This window comes from Hyla sarda, unplaced genomic scaffold (genome assembly GCF_029499605.1).
Source record: "Hyla sarda isolate aHylSar1 unplaced genomic scaffold, aHylSar1.hap1 scaffold_3227, whole genome shotgun sequence".
Taxonomy (NCBI): Eukaryota; Metazoa; Chordata; class Amphibia; order Anura; family Hylidae; genus Hyla; species Hyla sarda.
Window position 1 is genome coordinate 1 of NW_026609963.1, and position 21333 is coordinate 21333.

Consider the following 21333-nt stretch of genomic DNA (forward strand, 5'->3'; position numbering starts at 1 on the left):
ATGTGTGTGTGTGCGCGTATATATATATATATATATATATATATATATATATATATATATATATTTCTCCGCCGAAATCACTTTTAAACCCATTTCCACCTTTTTTTCCCTTCTCTTCCTCTTACTTTTTTTTCACGTTTTTTTACGTTTTTCTCCTTTTCGCCTCTTTTCTGGGCGTATTATTCTTCTTTTTCTTCTTTTTTTTCGTCTAATGCATACCCCATCAGTGCAGCAATGCTTATTCAATACCGCCAGCAGATGGAGACACTGGGGGATAATTTTCTAAGGATTTATACTGATTTTTCCTGTCTGAATTTGTCGTACAGAAAGTTGCAGGCCAAATATGTGTGACATTTCTGCGACTTTAGCTTCTAGAGCATTTTTACAACATTATACATAGGTGCTGAATACATAAAAAGCGACTGTTCAGCGACAGACAAGTCGCATCGGCTGAAAGTAGGCCAGAATGTCAGTCCATGTTGGAGCAGGTTTAGATACAGTCTAAAGTATAGATCTCAAAGTCTGTGCACAGAATTTAGCAAGGGCCTCGCACCTTCTGATGCATCAGGTAGGTGCACAATAGCATAGCCTAACCCTCTGTACTTTGGTCTATATTGATGCGGGACATAGACAGCCAGCTGATGACCAATCCATTAGTGCAATGGATGGCTGGAAGCATTTGTCTTTGCCTTTGCAATACCACAGAAGCAATGCATGGTCAATGTACAGCAATGACACACCTGTGTGAACAGCCAGGAGACCCCCCCCCCCCATGTTATGTTACATAGTTACATAGTTAGTACGGTCGAAAAAAGACATATGTCCATCAAGTTCAACCAGGGAATTAAGGGGTAGGGGTGTGGCGCGATATTGGGGAAGGGATGAGATTTTATATTTCTTCATAAGCATTAATCTTATTTTGTCAATTAGGAACATTCAGCACCCACCCGCTATCAAGGCAGCTGCCTATCATGTCATGCCCTACCTGCACAGGTGTGCTGGCTACTCAAATGATCCAATTAAGGAGGCCATTTAGTCAGCAGCAGCAGAAGTCCTGTGCCTGGACGCTCCAACAGCGGCCAGACACAAGCAGAAGCAGCAGAAGCAGCAGCAGCAGCACCACCTTTTGTTTTTTGGCTGCAGCAGCAAGGCCCACAGGGCTGGCTAGCTGGCTAGCCAGCAAGCAGGTAGCAATGAAAGTAGGAATCTTTCTTTTTAACCCTGTAAGGGGGTGGTGCACTGTACCCGAAGATACTGCCATATCGGGTCAATGCATAGGGCGACGGAAGCAAGCTTCGAAATCGGCCCCCGTTCTCAAAAATCCATTTAATATATGGTCCCCAGATAGGGGACGTATCAGATATTAAACTGATAAGAACAGATACTACACTTGATCTTAGCCAAAAGGCCGAGAAGCGATAACCGTGAAAGGGGCGGGCCCAACAAGGTCCCCTTCATGGGCACTATCACTGCTTGCTGTCAGGGAGGCTGCCAGACAATTTTCCATGCACACTCTGGGCTGGGGGGCAGTCAACCACCAGTACACACAGCAGAACCTAAACCCATACCATTATTGCTAAGCAGCAAGACAGGGGCCCATTGCACTCCCACGGGGCCTTTTTAAATGCAATCCATAACCCGGATTTGCCAGGAACCCTTCTTACTCCTCCTACTTGCATGTGACACTGGGCTTAGGATCTGCATAGGAAACACACACACAAGCACACACCTACCTTTGTTGCCTGCAGATGCCTCCTTGGCTGTCCCCAAACGGTATCAAACCAACACCCACGGGAAGCTGTAAGCATAGAGGACATGCCTGCACCCCATTGGACTTACCTGTGTGGGTTAAATCCGGGTTATTTGACAACCTATGGCGGTGATGGTTCTGCTCAGGCAGAGCAGTGCTGATGCTCCTCATAAAGCTGTCGCTGCTGTGAAGGTTCTAGGTGACATCACAAATCCCTATGGTTACATACACAACAAAGCTGGGTTGTTGTTGTTTACACTCTGCAAGGCCTGTGGAAGTCAGTGACATCATAGCACTGTAGTTCTGAGGGTTCTAGATGGATGCAACAATCTCCTGTTGCTTCTATGAAGGCCATAATAGACGACATCACCAAACAGCTCCATAGTCACATACACAGCAAAGGAGAGATGTTGTTTACACCTAGTGATGTCAGTGGTATTGAGTGACATCACAGCACAGTGCTAAGGCTCCTGGGCCTGGACACAGCAGCGGCTGCAATATCTCAACGGAGAATACGTTTATATATATGTGTGTGTGTGCGCGTATATATATATATATATATATATATATATATATATATATATATTTCTCCGCCGAAATCACTTTTAAACCCATTTCCACCTTTTTTTCCCTTCTCTTCCTCTTACTTTTTTTTCACGTTTTTTTACGTTTTTCTCCTTTTCGCCTCTTTTCTGGGCGTATTATTCTTCTTTTTCTTCTTTTTTTTCGTCTAATGCATACCCCATCAGTGCAGCAATGCTTATTCAATACCGCCAGCAGATGGAGACACTGGGGGATAATTTTCTAAGGATTTATACTGATTTTTCCTGTCTGAATTTGTCGCACAGAAAGTTGCAGGCCAAATATGTGTGACATTTCTGCGACTTTAGCTTCTAGAGCATTTTTACAACATTATACATAGGTGCTGAATACATAAAAAGCGACTGTTCAGCGACAGACAAGTCGCATCGGCTGAAAGTAGGCCAGAATGTCAGTCCATGTTGGAGCAGGTTTAGATACAGTCTAAAGTATAGATCTCAAAGTCTGTGCACAGAATTTAGCAAGGGCCTCGCACCTTCTGATGCATCAGGTAGGTGCACAATAGCATAGCCTAACCCTCTGTACTTTGGTCTATATTGATGCGGGACATAGACAGCCAGCTGATGACCAATCCATTAGTGCAATGGATGGCTGGAAGCATTTGTCTTTGCCTTTGCAATACCACAGAAGCAATGCATGGTCAATGTACAGCAATGACACACCTGTGTGAACAGCCAGGAGACCCCCCCCCCCATGTTATGTTACATAGTTACATAGTTAGTACGGTCGAAAAAAGACATATGTCCATCAAGTTCAACCAGGGAATTAAGGGGTAGGGGTGTGGCGCGATATTGGGGAAGGGATGAGATTTTATATTTCTTCATAAGCATTAATCTTATTTTGTCAATTAGGAACATTCAGCACCCACCCGCTATCAAGGCAGCTGCCTATCATGTCATGCCCTACCTGCACAGGTGTGCTGGCTACTCAAATGATCCAATTAAGGAGGCCATTTAGTCAGCAGCAGCAGAAGTCCTGTGCCTGGACGCTCCAACAGCGGCCAGACACAAGCAGAAGCAGCAGAAGCAGCAGCAGCAGCACCACCTTTTGTTTTTTGGCTGCAGCAGCAAGGCCCACAGGGCTGGCTAGCTGGCTAGCCAGCAAGCAGGTAGCAATGAAAGTAGGAATCTTTCTTTTTAACCCTGTAAGGGGGTGGTGCACTGTACCCGAAGATACTGCCATATCGGGTCAATGCATAGGGCGACGGAAGCAAGCTTCGAAATCGGCCCCCGTTCTCAAAAATCCATTTAATATATGGTCCCCAGATAGGGGACGTATCAGATATTAAACTGATAAGAACAGATACTACACTTGATCTTAGCCAAAAGGCCGAGAAGCGATAACCGTGAAAGGGGCGGGCCCAACAAGGTCCCCTTCATGGGCACTATCACTGCTTGCTGTCAGGGAGGCTGCCAGACAATTTTCCATGCACACTCTGGGCTGGGGGGCAGTCAACCACCAGTACACACAGCAGAACCTAAACCCATACCATTATTGCTAAGCAGCAAGACAGGGGCCCATTGCACTCCCACGGGGCCTTTTTAAATGCAATCCATAACCCGGATTTGCCAGGAACCCTTCTTACTCCTCCTACTTGCATGTGACACTGGGCTTAGGATCTGCATAGGAAACACACACACAAGCACACACCTACCTTTGTTGCCTGCAGATGCCTCCTTGGCTGTCCCCAAACGGTATCAAACCAACACCCACGGGAAGCTGTAAGCATAGAGGACATGCCTGCACCCCATTGGACTTACCTGTGTGGGTTAAATCCGGGTTATTTGACAACCTATGGCGGTGATGGTTCTGCTCAGGCAGAGCAGTGCTGATGCTCCTCATAAAGCTGTCGCTGCTGTGAAGGTTCTAGGTGACATCACAAATCCCTATGGTTACATACACAACAAAGCTGGGTTGTTGTTGTTTACACTCTGCAAGGCCTGTGGAAGTCAGTGACATCATAGCACTGTAGTTCTGAGGGTTCTAGATGGATGCAACAATCTCCTGTTGCTTCTATGAAGGCCATAATAGACGACATCACCAAACAGCTCCATAGTCACATACACAGCAAAGGAGAGATGTTGTTTACACCTAGTGATGTCAGTGGTATTGAGTGACATCACAGCACAGTGCTAAGGCTCCTGGGCCTGGACACAGCAGCGGCTGCAATATCTCAACGGAGAATACGTTTATATATATGTGTGTGTGTGCGCGTATATATATATATATATATATATATATATATATATATATATATTTCTCCGCCGAAATCACTTTTAAACCCATTTCCACCTTTTTTTCCCTTCTCTTCCTCTTACTTTTTTTTCACGTTTTTTTACGTTTTTCTCCTTTTCGCCTCTTTTCTGGGCGTATTATTCTTCTTTTTCTTCTTTTTTTTCGTCTAATGCATACCCCATCAGTGCAGCAATGCTTATTCAATACCGCCAGCAGATGGAGACACTGGGGGATAATTTTCTAAGGATTTATACTGATTTTTCCTGTCTGAATTTGTCGCACAGAAAGTTGCAGGCCAAATATGTGTGACATTTCTGCGACTTTAGCTTCTAGAGCATTTTTACAACATTATACATAGGTGCTGAATACATAAAAAGCGACTGTTCAGCGACAGACAAGTCGCATCGGCTGAAAGTAGGCCAGAATGTCAGTCCATGTTGGAGCAGGTTTAGATACAGTCTAAAGTATAGATCTCAAAGTCTGTGCACAGAATTTAGCAAGGGCCTCGCACCTTCTGATGCATCAGGTAGGTGCACAATAGCATAGCCTAACCCTCTGTACTTTGGTCTATATTGATGCGGGACATAGACAGCCAGCTGATGACCAATCCATTAGTGCAATGGATGGCTGGAAGCATTTGTCTTTGCCTTTGCAATACCACAGAAGCAATGCATGGTCAATGTACAGCAATGACACACCTGTGTGAACAGCCAGGAGACCCCCCCCCCCATGTTATGTTACATAGTTACATAGTTAGTACGGTCGAAAAAAGACATATGTCCATCAAGTTCAACCAGGGAATTAAGGGGTAGGGGTGTGGCGCGATATTGGGGAAGGGATGAGATTTTATATTTCTTCATAAGCATTAATCTTATTTTGTCAATTAGGAACATTCAGCACCCACCCGCTATCAAGGCAGCTGCCTATCATGTCATGCCCTACCTGCACAGGTGTGCTGGCTACTCAAATGATCCAATTAAGGAGGCCATTTAGTCAGCAGCAGCAGAAGTCCTGTGCCTGGACGCTCCAACAGCGGCCAGACACAAGCAGAAGCAGCAGAAGCAGCAGCAGCAGCACCACCTTTTGTTTTTTGGCTGCAGCAGCAAGGCCCACAGGGCTGGCTAGCTGGCTAGCCAGCAAGCAGGTAGCAATGAAAGTAGGAATCTTTCTTTTTAACCCTGTAAGGGGGTGGTGCACTGTACCCGAAGATACTGCCATATCGGGTCAATGCATAGGGCGACGGAAGCAAGCTTCGAAATCGGCCCCCGTTCTCAAAAATCCATTTAATATATGGTCCCCAGATAGGGGACGTATCAGATATTAAACTGATAAGAACAGATACTACACTTGATCTTAGCCAAAAGGCCGAGAAGCGATAACCGTGAAAGGGGCGGGCCCAACAAGGTCCCCTTCATGGGCACTATCACTGCTTGCTGTCAGGGAGGCTGCCAGACAATTTTCCATGCACACTCTGGGCTGGGGGGCAGTCAACCACCAGTACACACAGCAGAACCTAAACCCATACCATTATTGCTAAGCAGCAAGACAGGGGCCCATTGCACTCCCACGGGGCCTTTTTAAATGCAATCCATAACCCGGATTTGCCAGGAACCCTTCTTACTCCTCCTACTTGCATGTGACACTGGGCTTAGGATCTGCATAGGAAACACACACACAAGCACACACCTACCTTTGTTGCCTGCAGATGCCTCCTTGGCTGTCCCCAAACGGTATCAAACCAACACCCACGGGAAGCTGTAAGCATAGAGGACATGCCTGCACCCCATTGGACTTACCTGTGTGGGTTAAATCCGGGTTATTTGACAACCTATGGCGGTGATGGTTCTGCTCAGGCAGAGCAGTGCTGATGCTCCTCATAAAGCTGTCGCTGCTGTGAAGGTTCTAGGTGACATCACAAATCCCTATGGTTACATACACAACAAAGCTGGGTTGTTGTTGTTTACACTCTGCAAGGCCTGTGGAAGTCAGTGACATCATAGCACTGTAGTTCTGAGGGTTCTAGATGGATGCAACAATCTCCTGTTGCTTCTATGAAGGCCATAATAGACGACATCACCAAACAGCTCCATAGTCACATACACAGCAAAGGAGAGATGTTGTTTACACCTAGTGATGTCAGTGGTATTGAGTGACATCACAGCACAGTGCTAAGGCTCCTGGGCCTGGACACAGCAGCGGCTGCAATATCTCAACGGAGAATACGTTTATATATATGTGTGTGTGTGCGCGTATATGTATATATATATATATATATATATATATATATATATATATATATTTCTCCGCCGAAATCACTTTTAAACCCATTTCCACCTTTTTTTCCCTTCTCTTCCTCTTACTTTTTTTTCACGTTTTTTTACGTTTTTCTCCTTTTCGCCTCTTTTCTGGGCGTATTATTCTTCTTTTTCTTCTTTTTTTTCGTCTAATGCATACCCCATCAGTGCAGCAATGCTTATTCAATACCGCCAGCAGATGGAGACACTGGGGGATAATATTCTAAGGATTTATACTGATTTTTCCTGTCTGAATTTGTCGCACAGAAAGTTGCAGGCCAAATATGTGTGACATTTCTGCGACTTTAGCTTCTAGAGCATTTTTACAACATTATACATAGGTGCTGAATACATAAAAAGCGACTGTTCAGCGACAGACAAGTCGCATCGGCTGAAAGTAGGCCAGAATGTCAGTCCATGTTGGAGCAGGTTTAGATACAGTCTAAAGTATAGATCTCAAAGTCTGTGCACAGAATTTAGCAAGGGCCTCGCACCTTCTGATGCATCAGGTAGGTGCACAATAGCATAGCCTAACCCTCTGTACTTTGGTCTATATTGATGCGGGACATAGACAGCCAGCTGATGACCAATCCATTAGTGCAATGGATGGCTGGAAGCATTTGTCTTTGCCTTTGCAATACCACAGAAGCAATGCATGGTCAATGTACAGCAATGACACACCTGTGTGAACAGCCAGGAGACCCCCCCCCCATGTTATGTTACATAGTTACATAGTTAGTACGGTCGAAAAAAGACATATGTCCATCAAGTTCAACCAGGGAATTAAGGGGTAGGGGTGTGGCGCGATATTGGGGAAGGGATGAGATTTTATATTTCTTCATAAGCATTAATCTTATTTTGTCAATTAGGAACATTCAGCACCCACCCGCTATCAAGGCAGCTGCCTATCATGTCATGCCCTACCTGCACAGGTGTGCTGGCTACTCAAATGATCCAATTAAGGAGGCCATTTAGTCAGCAGCAGCAGAAGTCCTGTGCCTGGACGCTCCAACAGCGGCCAGACACAAGCAGAAGCAGCAGAAGCAGCAGCAGCAGCACCACCTTTTGTTTTTTGGCTGCAGCAGCAAGGCCCACAGGGCTGGCTAGCTGGCTAGCCAGCAAGCAGGTAGCAATGAAAGTAGGAATCTTTCTTTTTAACCCTGTAAGGGGGTGGTGCACTGTACCCGAAGATACTGCCATATCGGGTCAATGCATAGGGCGACGGAAGCAAGCTTCGAAATCGGCCCCCGTTCTCAAAAATCCATTTAATATATGGTCCCCAGATAGGGGACGTATCAGATATTAAACTGATAAGAACAGATACTACACTTGATCTTAGCCAAAAGGCCGAGAAGCGATAACCGTGAAAGGGGCGGGCCCAACAAGGTCCCCTTCATGGGCACTATCACTGCTTGCTGTCAGGGAGGCTGCCAGACAATTTTCCATGCACACTCTGGGCTGGGGGGCAGTCAACCACCAGTACACACAGCAGAACCTAAACCCATACCATTATTGCTAAGCAGCAAGACAGGGGCCCATTGCACTCCCACGGGGCCTTTTTAAATGCAATCCATAACCCGGATTTGCCAGGAACCCTTCTTACTCCTCCTACTTGCATGTGACACTGGGCTTAGGATCTGCATAGGAAACACACACACAAGCACACACCTACCTTTGTTGCCTGCAGATGCCTCCTTGGCTGTCCCCAAACGGTATCAAACCAACACCCACGGGAAGCTGTAAGCATAGAGGACATGCCTGCACCCCATTGGACTTACCTGTGTGGGTTAAATCCGGGTTATTTGACAACCTATGGCGGTGATGGTTCTGCTCAGGCAGAGCAGTGCTGATGCTCCTCATAAAGCTGTCGCTGCTGTGAAGGTTCTAGGTGACATCACAAATCCCTATGGTTACATACACAACAAAGCTGGGTTGTTGTTGTTTACACTCTGCAAGGCCTGTGGAAGTCAGTGACATCATAGCACTGTAGTTCTGAGGGTTCTAGATGGATGCAACAATCTCCTGTTGCTTCTATGAAGGCCATAATAGACGACATCACCAAACAGCTCCATAGTCACATACACAGCAAAGGAGAGATGTTGTTTACACCTAGTGATGTCAGTGGTATTGAGTGACATCACAGCACAGTGCTAAGGCTCCTGGGCCTGGACACAGCAGCGGCTGCAATATCTCAACGGAGAATACGTTTATATATATGTGTGTGTGTGCGCGTATATATATATATATATATATATATATATATATATATATATTTCTCCGCCGAAATCACTTTTAAACCCATTTCCACCTTTTTTTCCCTTCTCTTCCTCTTACTTTTTTTTCACGTTTTTTTACGTTTTTCTCCTTTTCGCCTCTTTTCTGGGCGTATTATTCTTCTTTTTCTTCTTTTTTTTCGTCTAATGCATACCCCATCAGTGCAGCAATGCTTATTCAATACCGCCAGCAGATGGAGACACTGGGGGATAATTTTCTAAGGATTTATACTGATTTTTCCTGTCTGAATTTGTCGCACAGAAAGTTGCAGGCCAAATATGTGTGACATTTCTGCGACTTTAGCTTCTAGAGCATTTTTACAACATTATACATAGGTGCTGAATACATAAAAAGCGACTGTTCAGCGACAGACAAGTCGCATCGGCTGAAAGTAGGCCAGAATGTCAGTCCATGTTGGAGCAGGTTTAGATACAGTCTAAAGTATAGATCTCAAAGTCTGTGCACAGAATTTAGCAAGGGCCTCGCACCTTCTGATGCATCAGGTAGGTGCACAATAGCATAGCCTAACCCTCTGTACTTTGGTCTATATTGATGCGGGACATAGACAGCCAGCTGATGACCAATCCATTAGTGCAATGGATGGCTGGAAGCATTTGTCTTTGCCTTTGCAATACCACAGAAGCAATGCATGGTCAATGTACAGCAATGACACACCTGTGTGAACAGCCAGGAGACCCCCCCCCCCATGTTATGTTACATAGTTACATAGTTAGTACGGTCGAAAAAAGACATATGTCCATCAAGTTCAACCAGGGAATTAAGGGGTAGGGGTGTGGCGCGATATTGGGGAAGGGATGAGATTTTATATTTCTTCATAAGCATTAATCTTATTTTGTCAATTAGGAACATTCAGCACCCACCCGCTATCAAGGCAGCTGCCTATCATGTCATGCCCTACCTGCACAGGTGTGCTGGCTACTCAAATGATCCAATTAAGGAGGCCATTTAGTCAGCAGCAGCAGAAGTCCTGTGCCTGGACGCTCCAACAGCGGCCAGACACAAGCAGAAGCAGCAGAAGCAGCAGCAGCAGCACCACCTTTTGTTTTTTGGCTGCAGCAGCAAGGCCCACAGGGCTGGCTAGCTGGCTAGCCAGCAAGCAGGTAGCAATGAAAGTAGGAATCTTTCTTTTTAACCCTATAAGGGGGTGGTGCACTGTACCCGAAGATACTGCCATATCGGGTCAATGCATAGGGCGACGGAAGCAAGCTTCGAAATCGGCCCCCGTTCTCAAAAATCCATTTAATATATGGTCCCCAGATAGGGGACGTATCAGATATTAAACTGATAAGAACAGATTTTTTTTTTTTTAACTTGACTACCCTTACGGGGGCAACTTTATTAAAAATTAAATAATGTTAACAAAGTTGTGCAAATATGTCAATAAATACAGTTACATATAAATAACATATTTACAACATATTAAAACATAAAATGGGCACTTGGTGGCTTTACAAGATAGAATTCCATTCTTTTAAAAACCATTTTCTAGATAAAAGCGGAAATCTCTTCTTGTCTAAAAGATAGTACTGGTATATTTCATAAAAACAGATAGATAAAATGTCCTTCACAGATAAAACCTCATGCTTGAACAATAAAATATTCCTGGCCTTCCACAGAGCTGCCTTCACACAGTTTATGATCTTCCATGCAATAGTCTCTTGAGTCCGTGTTGGGCATTCCAGGCAACCATAAAAAACCACTGCAATATTTAAGTCTTTTAGTCCAGTTATCCTTTTTACCAGAGGGAGTATCTTTGTCCATATTTTCTGCGAGTAAAAACAAGTCCATATTAGATGGTGCACGGTCTCCTCTTGTCGGCATCCCTCCCTCGGGCAGGTTGCAGAGTTGGATAATCCTCTTCGGTGCTGGAATGCCCGGCATGGAAGACACTCGTGTGCGCAGCTCCAGGCCAGGTCCTTCTGTGAATTAAAAAGATAATTAATACTCAACATCTTCCAAATCTGTATACACTTCTGTTCGTTAAAATTTTTGATGGGAGTCACGGTACTGGTTTCTTTTATTTCCTTTAGTAGTTTTTTGCTATTGCACAGATCCTGAACACTTTTACCTTTAAAATTATATAAGTTTAAAATTTTTCCTAAAATCATGTATTGAGGGGGTAAATTCAAAGAATAAGGGCAACTTAAAACTGTAGAAAACCAGCCGTTCCTCCGCATAAAATAACCAGTATTAAAACGAACAAAATAAGACCAGTAGCTATCTTTAAAAACAGTAGTAAAACACATGCTAAAAAACTTTATTAAAAGGAAAGCTTTAAAATCTGGAAAATCCTTACCGCCCCTGGAGTTCGGTTTTATCACAATTTGTCTCTTTAATTTTTCGCTCTTAGAACTCCAAAAGAAAGTAAAACAAGCTTTTGTTATTTTCTTTAGAACCATTTCGGGGGGTGGGAAAACCAGACTTAAATACAATAAAATAGGTAAAAGCACCATTTTTGTAATTAAAACCTTCCCTTCCATTGTAAGTTCTCGCATGTTCCACATACATATTTTCTTATTTATTTTTTGAGCCACCAAGTCCCAGCTATTAAAACCATTATTAGACTCGTCAAAGGAGACACCTAAAATCTGCACCGACTCAGACACAGGGACGGGCACATCATACAAAGGCATTCCGCCTATGTTTAAAATGTTACTTTTGTTAAAATTGACTTTAAAACCGGAGGCACAATTAAAATATTGAATCTGTTTTAGCGTCTTCTGAAGCGATGGGGTGTCCCTGCAAAACACCGCAACATCGTCCATGTACCCCACTACCTTCGCCTCTAGTCCCCCTCCTCCTGGCAGGGGGACTCCATGGATCTGCTTATCCTTTCGTATTGTACATAAAAGAGGCTCTATTGCGCAAATGAAGAGTAGTGGGGACAAGGGACACCCCTGCTTCACTCCGGAATTTAAAATCACGCCCTGTGTCTTAAAACCATTTACTAAAATTTTACTAGTACAGTTATCATAAAAAGCTCTAAGAGACAATAAAAAGCCATCAGGTATACCCATTTTCTCTAAAACCTTAAAAAGATAAAAATGTGACACCCTGTCGAAAGCTTTTTCAAAATCTATGGATAAAACCGCCAGCTTTCCTTTTCTTAATTTGGTGTCGCTAATTACATCCTTTAAAAGGTTTAGGTTCTCCCATAAACTCCTCCCAGGCACCCCACAGACTTGGTTTGTATGAATTATTTTATGGATTACGTTCTTTAAGCGGTTAGCACACAGTTTCGCCATTATTTTATAGTCGCAGTTCAGAAGGGTGATTGGTCTCCAGTTTTTGAGTTCCGACCGGTCTCCCTTTTTGAATAGCAGGGAGACATCACCCTTCTTCCATGAGCCTGGGAGGATTTTAGACTTAAAGACTTCCGTAAAAAGGGAGAACAAATCTTCTTTTAAAATACCATAAAAAGTAACATAAAATTCAATGGGTATACCATCCGGCCCAGGCACTTTACCTGTTTTAAAACTCTTGACGGTCTCTAAAATCTCCTGCTCTGAAATATTCTGCAATAAAAAAGACTGTGAGACAGGATCTAAAAAATTGGTGATCTCCTTTAACGAGTCATTCATAAAACATTCATCAATGTGTTTTACATTAAAAAGATCCGCATAAAACTCTTGCACCTTTTTTAAAATACCCTGTACATCATTCACTCCTTCAATGTTTTCTATTAACCTTCTATTTTCATGTATTTTCTTAAAAAAATACCTGGAGCAGGTCTCGTTTTCCTCAAGATGCTGTATTCGAGACCTAAAGATAATTTCTTTTCCTTTCTGCTCCAGGCACTTAGTTATTTCTTTTTTAAGATCATGTACCTCCTTCTCCACCTCCATCCCATGTGCTCTGAATTTGTACAGGGTTTGCAGACGAGTATTTAGGATATTATAAAATTCACGTTTTTCTTTAGCTTTCCTAACCCCAACACGGATAAAAAATTCTTTTATTTTTAGTTTCATTTTTTCCCACCAGATACTGGTGGGAGTGTTGGGGTCTTTTACTCGTCTGCATTCCTTGTAAAAGGTGATAAAATCTGATAAAACCTGCGGATCTTCTAAAAGGGACACGTTTAACTTCCAGGCATTCCTACCAGATCTCTTTTTAAAATCACTTTTAACTTTAAAATACAATAATTTATGGTCAGAAAAAACATTGGTAAAAAGATCACAGTTAAAAGGCAGTACTTGATAAGAACAAAAAATAAAATCTATCCTGGAGCTACAGCTTGCATTGCTCCAGGTAACACCGTCTTCCTCTGGTACGTTAAAATTACATTTTTTAAAAACATCAGTGAGATTAAAATCTAAAATCAAGTTTTTTAACATAAAAGACGTCTTATCATAGTTCCTACTCACTGCGTTCGAAAAACGGCGTTCTCCCCTTAAAATACAATTAAAATCACCTGATAAAACAAGAGGACTAGAATTGTTAATAAAAAGGGGTAAAATCTCCAACATTTTTATTCTTTCATTCTTATCAGGAGAACCATAAAAATTTAAAAACTGCCATTTAATACCATTAATAAAAGCGTTGACCAATAAAATTCTGCCTGGTAAAATTTCGTTAAAACTCTCAATTAAAACGTTCCCTTTAAAAAGTATGGCGACCCCTGCTGATCTGGACTCATTTGATCCAGACCAGACTGATGGACCGTGCACCCAATCATCTTCATATTCTTTATAATTTAATCTGTGCGGGATGCCACATTCCTGCAGGAAAAGGACGGAAGCAGCAAAAACCGACAAGTAATTAAATAGGGCAACCCTTCTTACTCTGGCGCTCACACTTCTCACGTTCAAGGACAGACCGGACAACTCAGCCATGGGAATGTACAAGAAAACGTCTTACACCTCTGATTCCCCCTCCGAAGCCTCATACCCCCCAAAATCTGACTCAACTGTACGCATAGAGGAAGCAGGAGAGGAGGCACCATCACTCAGCCGACCCCCCTCCTCCATCATGATTGAGGCATAGTTGTTCTCGGGCATCCTGGCAATCAGGGCTCCAGACTCATTGGGTTCTTCCACCTCTTGCCCCTCCATAGGGGTCGGGTGTTCACTTAGTTCCGTCTCTGGTACCTCAGAGACGGTCACCCCTGAAACCTCCTCCTGGCAGGGAGGAGGGGGGGTATCCCCTATGGGGACCTGTGGAGGAACGTCACTTGGGTTCCCTGCATCCGCAGGTACTTCCATCGGCTCCCCCTGGACCGCCTCCGAATAGAGTCTTCTGGAGCCCCTCCGCCTTTTAACCTTCACCTCTCCACCCGGATCATCGCTCTCAGGGGGACCCTGAGCCAGAGGTTGCTGAGGAGCGGATTCGGCCGCCGTCCGCTCCTCTCTTAACCCAGCATGCTCCTGGGGGCCAGTTTTTCCACCACTTGCACGTTTTTTGGCCATCCTCTGCTCTTTAGGGTCCCCTCCTTTTGCCTGAGGGGGGTCTTTCTCCTTCTCCATCTCACTGCTTACCTCTTGTGGGGGGGTAATCACTGGCTCTGCTTGCCTCGGCTGGTGTCCCGGTTGCTGTCCTTGCTGCCTCCAGGGTTGCCACTGCTGCTCCGTCCTATGTCTGTGGGGACAAGAGGAGAAAAGGTGACCGAATTGTTGACAGAAATTGCACCTCCCTCCTCTTGTGCATTTCTCTGTCTCGTGCTGTGTGCTACCACATTTTTTGCATGTACTTTCACAGTTTTCTTTTGTGTGTCCATATCTGTGACACTTCCTGCAGTAGCTTGGCATCCCCGCAAAAAAGAGGTCGCCACACATATTATTTATTTTAAAACGAGCTGGTGGTAGTTGTATTCCCCCTGGCAATCTGTCATCTTTTTTGCATGTAACCTGAAATCTCCACTTAGATGTCCAGATGCCACAGCTGTTCATGATTTTTCCTCTGCACTCAACCTTACTAAAATAGACTTGTAAAAACAACTCAACATCGTGTAGGTTGGCGAAAGGGGAATACATCTTTACTACCACCAGCTTAATATCGTCTAGAACGTGCTCAATAATCCGGACACCCTGAAGCTTTTTGTCTTTACTCGCAGCAGCTCTGGTAACAAAATCTCTGTGGATGCCATTTTGTGTGAACGTCACATCAAAAATTTTACGCTTCGGGTAGTCCTGGATTGCCAATATTTCGCCCTTCTGTATTCCGAAAACTCCTCCGAGCACGTCCTCTACTACGAATTTCAAATCGTCCGCCCTTTTGGTATCATCCGTGAGAATGATTCTCACGGTGTTTTTGATCCTTGCGTATGCCGGCACAGAACCTGGATCCGGATCATCATCCATGGTTCTAACCTCTCTCCACCCGAAGGTCTTGAGAGGCGATCGCTACTCGTTACCCTGGGACTAGGCCCTCTCCCCAATAGCAACAAGTGGGTGAAGCCCAGGCAATAAACCTGGGCGATCCCACAAGGCCGAGGAGAGGGGTACCCGAGTACCTTCCGACCAGATCTCCTGTATTACTACACTTGATCTTAGCCAAAAGGCCGAGAAGCGATAACCGTGAAAGGGGCGGGCCCAACAAGGTCCCCTTCATGGGCACTATCACTGCTTGCTGTCAGGGAGGCTGCCAGACAATTTTCCATGCACACTCTGGGCTGGGGGGCAGTCAACCACCAGTACACACAGCAGAACCTAAACCCATACCATTATTGCTAAGCAGCAAGACAGGGGCCCATTGCACTCCCACGGGGCCTTTTTAAATGCAATCCATAACCCGGATTTGCCAGGAACCCTTCTTACTCCTCCTACTTGCATGTGACACTGGGCTTAGGATCTGCATAGGAAACACACACACAAGCACACACCTACCTTTGTTGCCTGCAGATGCCTCCTTGGCTGTCCCCAAACGGTATCAAACCAACACCCACGGGAAGCTGTAAGCATAGAGGACATGCCTGCACCCCATTGGACTTACCTGTGTGGGTTAAATCCGGGTTATTTGACAACCTATGGCGGTGATGGTTCTGCTCAGGCAGAGCAGTGCTGATGCTCCTCATAAAGCTGTCGCTGCTGTGAAGGTTCTAGGTGACATCACAAATCCCTATGGTTACATACACAACAAAGCTGGGTTGTTGTTGTTTACACTCTGCAAGGCCTGTGGAAGTCAGTGACATCATAGCACTGTAGTTCTGAGGGTTCTAGATGGATGCAACAATCTCCTGTTGCTTCTATGAAGGCCATAATAGACGACATCACCAAACAGCTCCATAGTCACATACACAGCAAAGGAGAGATGTTGTTTACACCTAGTGATGTCAGTGGTATTGAGTGACATCACAGCACAGTGCTAAGGCTCCTGGGCCTGGACACAGCAGCGGCTGCAATATCTCAACGGAGAATACGTTTATATATATGTGTGTGTGTGCGCGTATATATATATATATATATATATATATATATTTCTCCGCCGAAATCACTTTTAAACCCATTTCCACCTTTTTTTCCCTTCTCTTCCTCTTACTTTTTTTTCACGTTTTTTTACGTTTTTCTCCTTTTCGCCTCTTTTCTGGGCGTATTATTCTTCTTTTTCTTCTTTTTTTTCGTCTAATGCATACCCCATCAGTGCAGCAATGCTTATTCAATACCGCCAGCAGATGGAGACACTGGGGGATAATTTTCTAAGGATTTATACTGATTTTTCCTGTCTGAATTTGTCGCACAGAAAGTTGCAGGCCAAATATGTGTGACATTTCTGCGACTTTAGCTTCTAGAGCATTTTTACAACATTATACATAGGTGCTGAATACATAAAAAGCGACTGTTCAGCGACAGACAAGTCGCATCGGCTGAAAGTAGGCCAGAATGTCAGTCCATGTTGGAGCAGGTTTAGATACAGTCTAAAGTATAGATCTCAAAGTCTGTGCACAGAATTTAGCAAGGGCCTCGCACCTTCTGATGCATCAGGTAGGTGCACAATAGCATAGCCTAACCCTCTGTACTTTGGTCTATATTGATGCGGGACATAGACAGCCAGCTGATGACCAATCCATTAGTGCAATGGATGGCTGGAAGCATTTGTCTTTGCCTTTGCAATACCACAGAAGCAATGCATGGTCAATGTACAGCAATGACACACCTGTGTGAACAGCCAGGAGACCCCCCCCCCCCCCATGTTATGTTACATAGTTACATAGTTAGTACGGTCGAAAAAAGACATATGTCCATCAAGTTCAACCAGGGAATTAAGGGGTAGGGGTGTGGCGCGATATTGGGGAAGGGATGAGATTTTATATTTCTTCATAAGCATTAATCTTATTTTGTCAATTAGGAACATTCAGCACCCACCCGCTATCAAGGCAGCTGCCTATCATGTCATGCCCTACCTGCACAGGTGTGCTGGCTACTCAAATGATCCAATTAAGGAGGCCATTTAGTCAGCAGCAGCAGAAGTCCTGTGCCTGGACGCTCCAACAGCGGCCAGACACAAGCAGAAGCAGCAGAAGCAGCAGCAGCAGCACCACCTTTTGTTTTTTGGCTGCAGCAGCAAGGCCCACAGGGCTGGCTAGCTGGCTAGCCAGCAAGCAGGTAGCAATGAAAGTAGGAATCTTTCTTTTTAACCCTGTAAGGGGGGTGTGCACTGTACCCGAAGATACTGCCATATCGGGTCAATGCATAGGGCGACGGAAGCAAGCTTCGAAATCGGCCCCCGTTCTCAAAAATCCATTTAATATATGGTCCCCAGATAGGGGACGTATCAGATATTAAACTGATAAGAACAGATACTACACTTGATCTTAGCCAAAAGGCCGAGAAGCGATAACCGTGAAAGGGGCGGGCCCAACAAGGTCCCCTTCATGGGCACTATCACTGCTTGCTGTCAGGGAGGCTGCCAGACAATTTTCCATGCACACTCTGGGCTGGGGGGCAGTCAACCACCAGTACACACAGCAGAACCTAAACCCATACCATTATTGCTAAGCAGCAAGACAGGGGCCCATTGCACTCCCACGGGGCCTTTTTAAATGCAATCCATAACCCGGATTTGCCAGGAACCCTTCTTACTCCTCCTACTTGCATGTGACACTGGGCTTAGGATCTGCATAGGAAACACACACACAAGCACACACCTACCTTTGTTGCCTGCAGATGCCTCCTTGGCTGTCCCCAAACGGTATCAAACCAACACCCACGGGAAGCTGTAAGCATAGAGGACATGCCTGCACCCCATTGGACTTACCTGTGTGGGTTAAATCCGGGTTATTTGACAACCTATGGCGGTGATGGTTCTGCTCAGGCAGAGCAGTGCTGATGCTCCTCATAAAGCTGTCGCTGCTGTGAAGGTTCTAGGTGACATCACAAATCCCTATGGTTACATACACAACAAAGCTGGGTTGTTGTTGTTTACACTCTGCAAGGCCTGTGGAAGTCAGTGACATCATAGCACTGTAGTTCTGAGGGTTCTAGATGGATGCAACAATCTCCTGTTGCTTCTATGAAGGCCATAATAGACGACATCACCAAACAGCTCCATAGTCACATACACAGCAAAGGAGAGATGTTGTTTACACCTAGTGATGTCAGTGGTATTGAGTGACATCACAGCACAGTGCTAAGGCTCCTGGGCCTGGACACAGCAGCGGCTGCAATATCTCAACGGAGAATACGTTTATATATATGTGTGTGTGTGCGCGTATATATATATATATATATATATATATATATATATATATATATATATATTTCTCCGCCGAAATCACTTTTAAACCCATTTCCACCTTTTTTTCCCTTCTCTTCCTCTTACTTTTTTTTCACGTTTTTTTACGTTTTTCTCCTTTTCGCCTCTTTTCTGGGCGTATTATTCTTCTTTTTCTTCTTTTTTTTCGTCTAATGCATACCCCATCAGTGCAGCAATGCTTATTCAATACCGCCAGCAGATGGAGACACTGGGGGATAATTTTCTAAGGATTTATACTGATTTTTCCTGTCTGAATTTGTCGCACAGAAAGTTGCAGGCCAAATATGTGTGACATTTCTGCGACTTTAGCTTCTAGAGCATTTTTACAACATTATACATAGGTGCTGAATACATAAAAAGCGACTGTTCAGCGACAGACAAGTCGCATCGGCTGAAAGTAGGCCAGAATGTCAGTCCATGTTGGAGCAGGTTTAGATACAGTCTAAAGTATAGATCTCAAAGTCTGTGCACAGAATTTAGCAAGGGCCTCGCACCTTCTGATGCATCAGGGAGGTGCACAATAGCATAGCCTAACCCTCTGTACTTTGGTCTATATTGATGCGGGACATAGACAGCCAGCTGATGACCAATCCATTAGTGCAATGGATGGCTGGAAGCATTTGTCTTTGCCTTTGCAATACCACAGAAGCAATGCATGGTCAATGTACAGCAATGACACACCTGTGTGAACAGCCAGGAGACCCCCCCCCCCCATGTTATGTTACATAGTTACATAGTTAGTACGGTCGAAAAAAGACATATGTCCATCAAGTTCAACCAGGGAATTAAGGGGTAGGGGTGTGGCGCGATATTGGGGAAGGGATGAGATTTTATATTTCTTCATAAGCATTAATCTTATTTTGTCAATTAGGAACATTCAGCACCCACCCGCTATCAAGGCAGCTGCCTATCATGTCATGCCCTACCTGCACAGGTGTGCTGGCTACTCAAATGATCCAATTAAGGAGGCCATTTAGTCAGCAGCAGCAGAAGTCCTGTGCCTGGACGCTCCAACAGCGGCCAGACACAAGCAGAAGCAGCAGTAGCACCACCTTTTGTTTTTTGGCTGCAGCAGCAAGGCCCACAGGGCTGGCTAGCTGGCTAGCCAGCAAGCAGGTAGCAATGAAAGTAGGAATCTTTCTTTTTAACCCTGTAAGGGGGTGGTGCACTGTACCCGAAGATACTGCCATATCGGGTCAATGCATAGGGCGACGGAAGCAAGCTTCGAAATCGGCCCCCGTTCTCAAAAATCCATTTAATATATGGTCCCCAGATAGGGGACGTATCAGATATTAAACTGATAAGAACAGATACTACACTTGATCTTAGCCAAAAGGCCGAGAAGCGATAACCGTGAAAGGGGCGGGCCCAACAAGGTCCCCTTCATGGGCACTATCACTGCTTGCTGTCAGGGAGGCTGCCAGACAATTTTCCATGCACACTCTGGGCTGGGGGGCAGTCAACCACCAGTACACACAGCAGAACCTAAACCCATACCATTATTGCTAAGCAGCAAGACAGGGGCCCATTGCACTCCCACGGGGCCTTTTTAAATGCAATCCATAACCCGGATTTGCCAGGAACCCTTCTTACTCCTCCTACTTGCATGTGACACTGGGCTTAGGATCTGCATAGGAAACACACACACAAGCACACACCTACCTTTGTTGCCTGCAGATGCCTCCTTGGCTGTCCCCAAACGGTATCAAACCAACACCCACGGGAAGCTGTAAGCATAGAGGACATGCCTGCACCCCATTGGACTTACCTGTGTGGGTTAAATCCGGGTTATTTGACAACCTATGGCGGTGATGGTTCTGCTCAGGCAGAGCAGTGCTGATGCTCCTCATAAAGCTGTCGCTGCTGTGAAGGTTCTAGGTGACATCACAAATCCCTATGGTTACATACACAACAAAGCTGGGTTGTTGTTGTTTACACTCTGCAAGGCCTGTGGAAGTCAGTGACATCATAGCACTGTAGTTCTGAGGGTTCTAGATGGATGCAACAATCTCCTGTTGCTTCTATGAAGGCCATAATAGACGACATCACCAAACAGCTCCATAGTCACATACACAGCAAAGGAGAGATGTTGTTTACACCTAGTGATGTCAGTGGTATTGAGTGACATCACAGCACAGTGCTAAGGCTCCTGGGCCTGGACACAGCAGCGGCTGCAATATCTCAACGGAGAATACGTTTATATATATGTGTGTGTGTGCGCGTATATATATATATATATATATATATATATATATATATATATATATTTCTCCGCCGAAATCACTTTTAAACCCATTTCCACCTTTTTTTCCCTTCTCTTCCTCTTACTTTTTTTTCACGTTTTTTTACGTTTTTCTCCTTTTCGCCTCTTTTCTGGGCGTATTATTCTTCTTTTTCTTCTTTTTTTTCGTCTAATGCATACCCCATCAGTGCAGCAATGCTTATTCAATACCGCCAGCAGATGGAGACACT

General features: G+C 44.7%; 6 non-coding genes and 2 pseudogenes across 6 annotated transcripts; all 8 read right to left on the bottom strand.

Moving 5' to 3' along the window:
• Positions 1–1229: 1229 nt before the first annotated feature.
• On the bottom strand, positions 1230–1420 carry LOC130329823 (U2 spliceosomal RNA). Its single transcript, XR_008873311.1, has one exon. It is a non-coding gene; the product is annotated as a U2 spliceosomal RNA (small nuclear RNA).
• A 2080-nt stretch (positions 1421–3500) lies between these two features.
• On the bottom strand, positions 3501–3691 carry LOC130329827 (U2 spliceosomal RNA). The gene has a single exon (XR_008873313.1). It is a non-coding gene; the product is annotated as a U2 spliceosomal RNA (small nuclear RNA).
• Positions 3692–5771: 2080 nt separating this feature from the next.
• LOC130329828 (U2 spliceosomal RNA) lies at positions 5772–5962 on the bottom strand. Its single transcript, XR_008873314.1, has one exon. It is a non-coding gene; the product is annotated as a U2 spliceosomal RNA (small nuclear RNA).
• A 2085-nt stretch (positions 5963–8047) lies between these two features.
• Positions 8048–8238, bottom strand: LOC130329829 (U2 spliceosomal RNA). Its single transcript, XR_008873315.1, has one exon. It is a non-coding gene; the product is annotated as a U2 spliceosomal RNA (small nuclear RNA).
• A 2078-nt stretch (positions 8239–10316) lies between these two features.
• On the bottom strand, positions 10317–10523 carry LOC130329825 (U2 spliceosomal RNA; annotated as a pseudogene).
• Positions 10524–15549: 5026 nt separating this feature from the next.
• On the bottom strand, positions 15550–15682 carry LOC130329826 (U2 spliceosomal RNA; annotated as a pseudogene).
• A 2071-nt stretch (positions 15683–17753) lies between these two features.
• Positions 17754–17944, bottom strand: LOC130329824 (U2 spliceosomal RNA). Its single transcript, XR_008873312.1, has one exon. It is a non-coding gene; the product is annotated as a U2 spliceosomal RNA (small nuclear RNA).
• Positions 17945–20019: 2075 nt separating this feature from the next.
• LOC130329830 (U2 spliceosomal RNA) lies at positions 20020–20210 on the bottom strand. Its single transcript, XR_008873316.1, has one exon. It is a non-coding gene; the product is annotated as a U2 spliceosomal RNA (small nuclear RNA).
• Positions 20211–21333: the final 1123 nt, after the last annotated feature.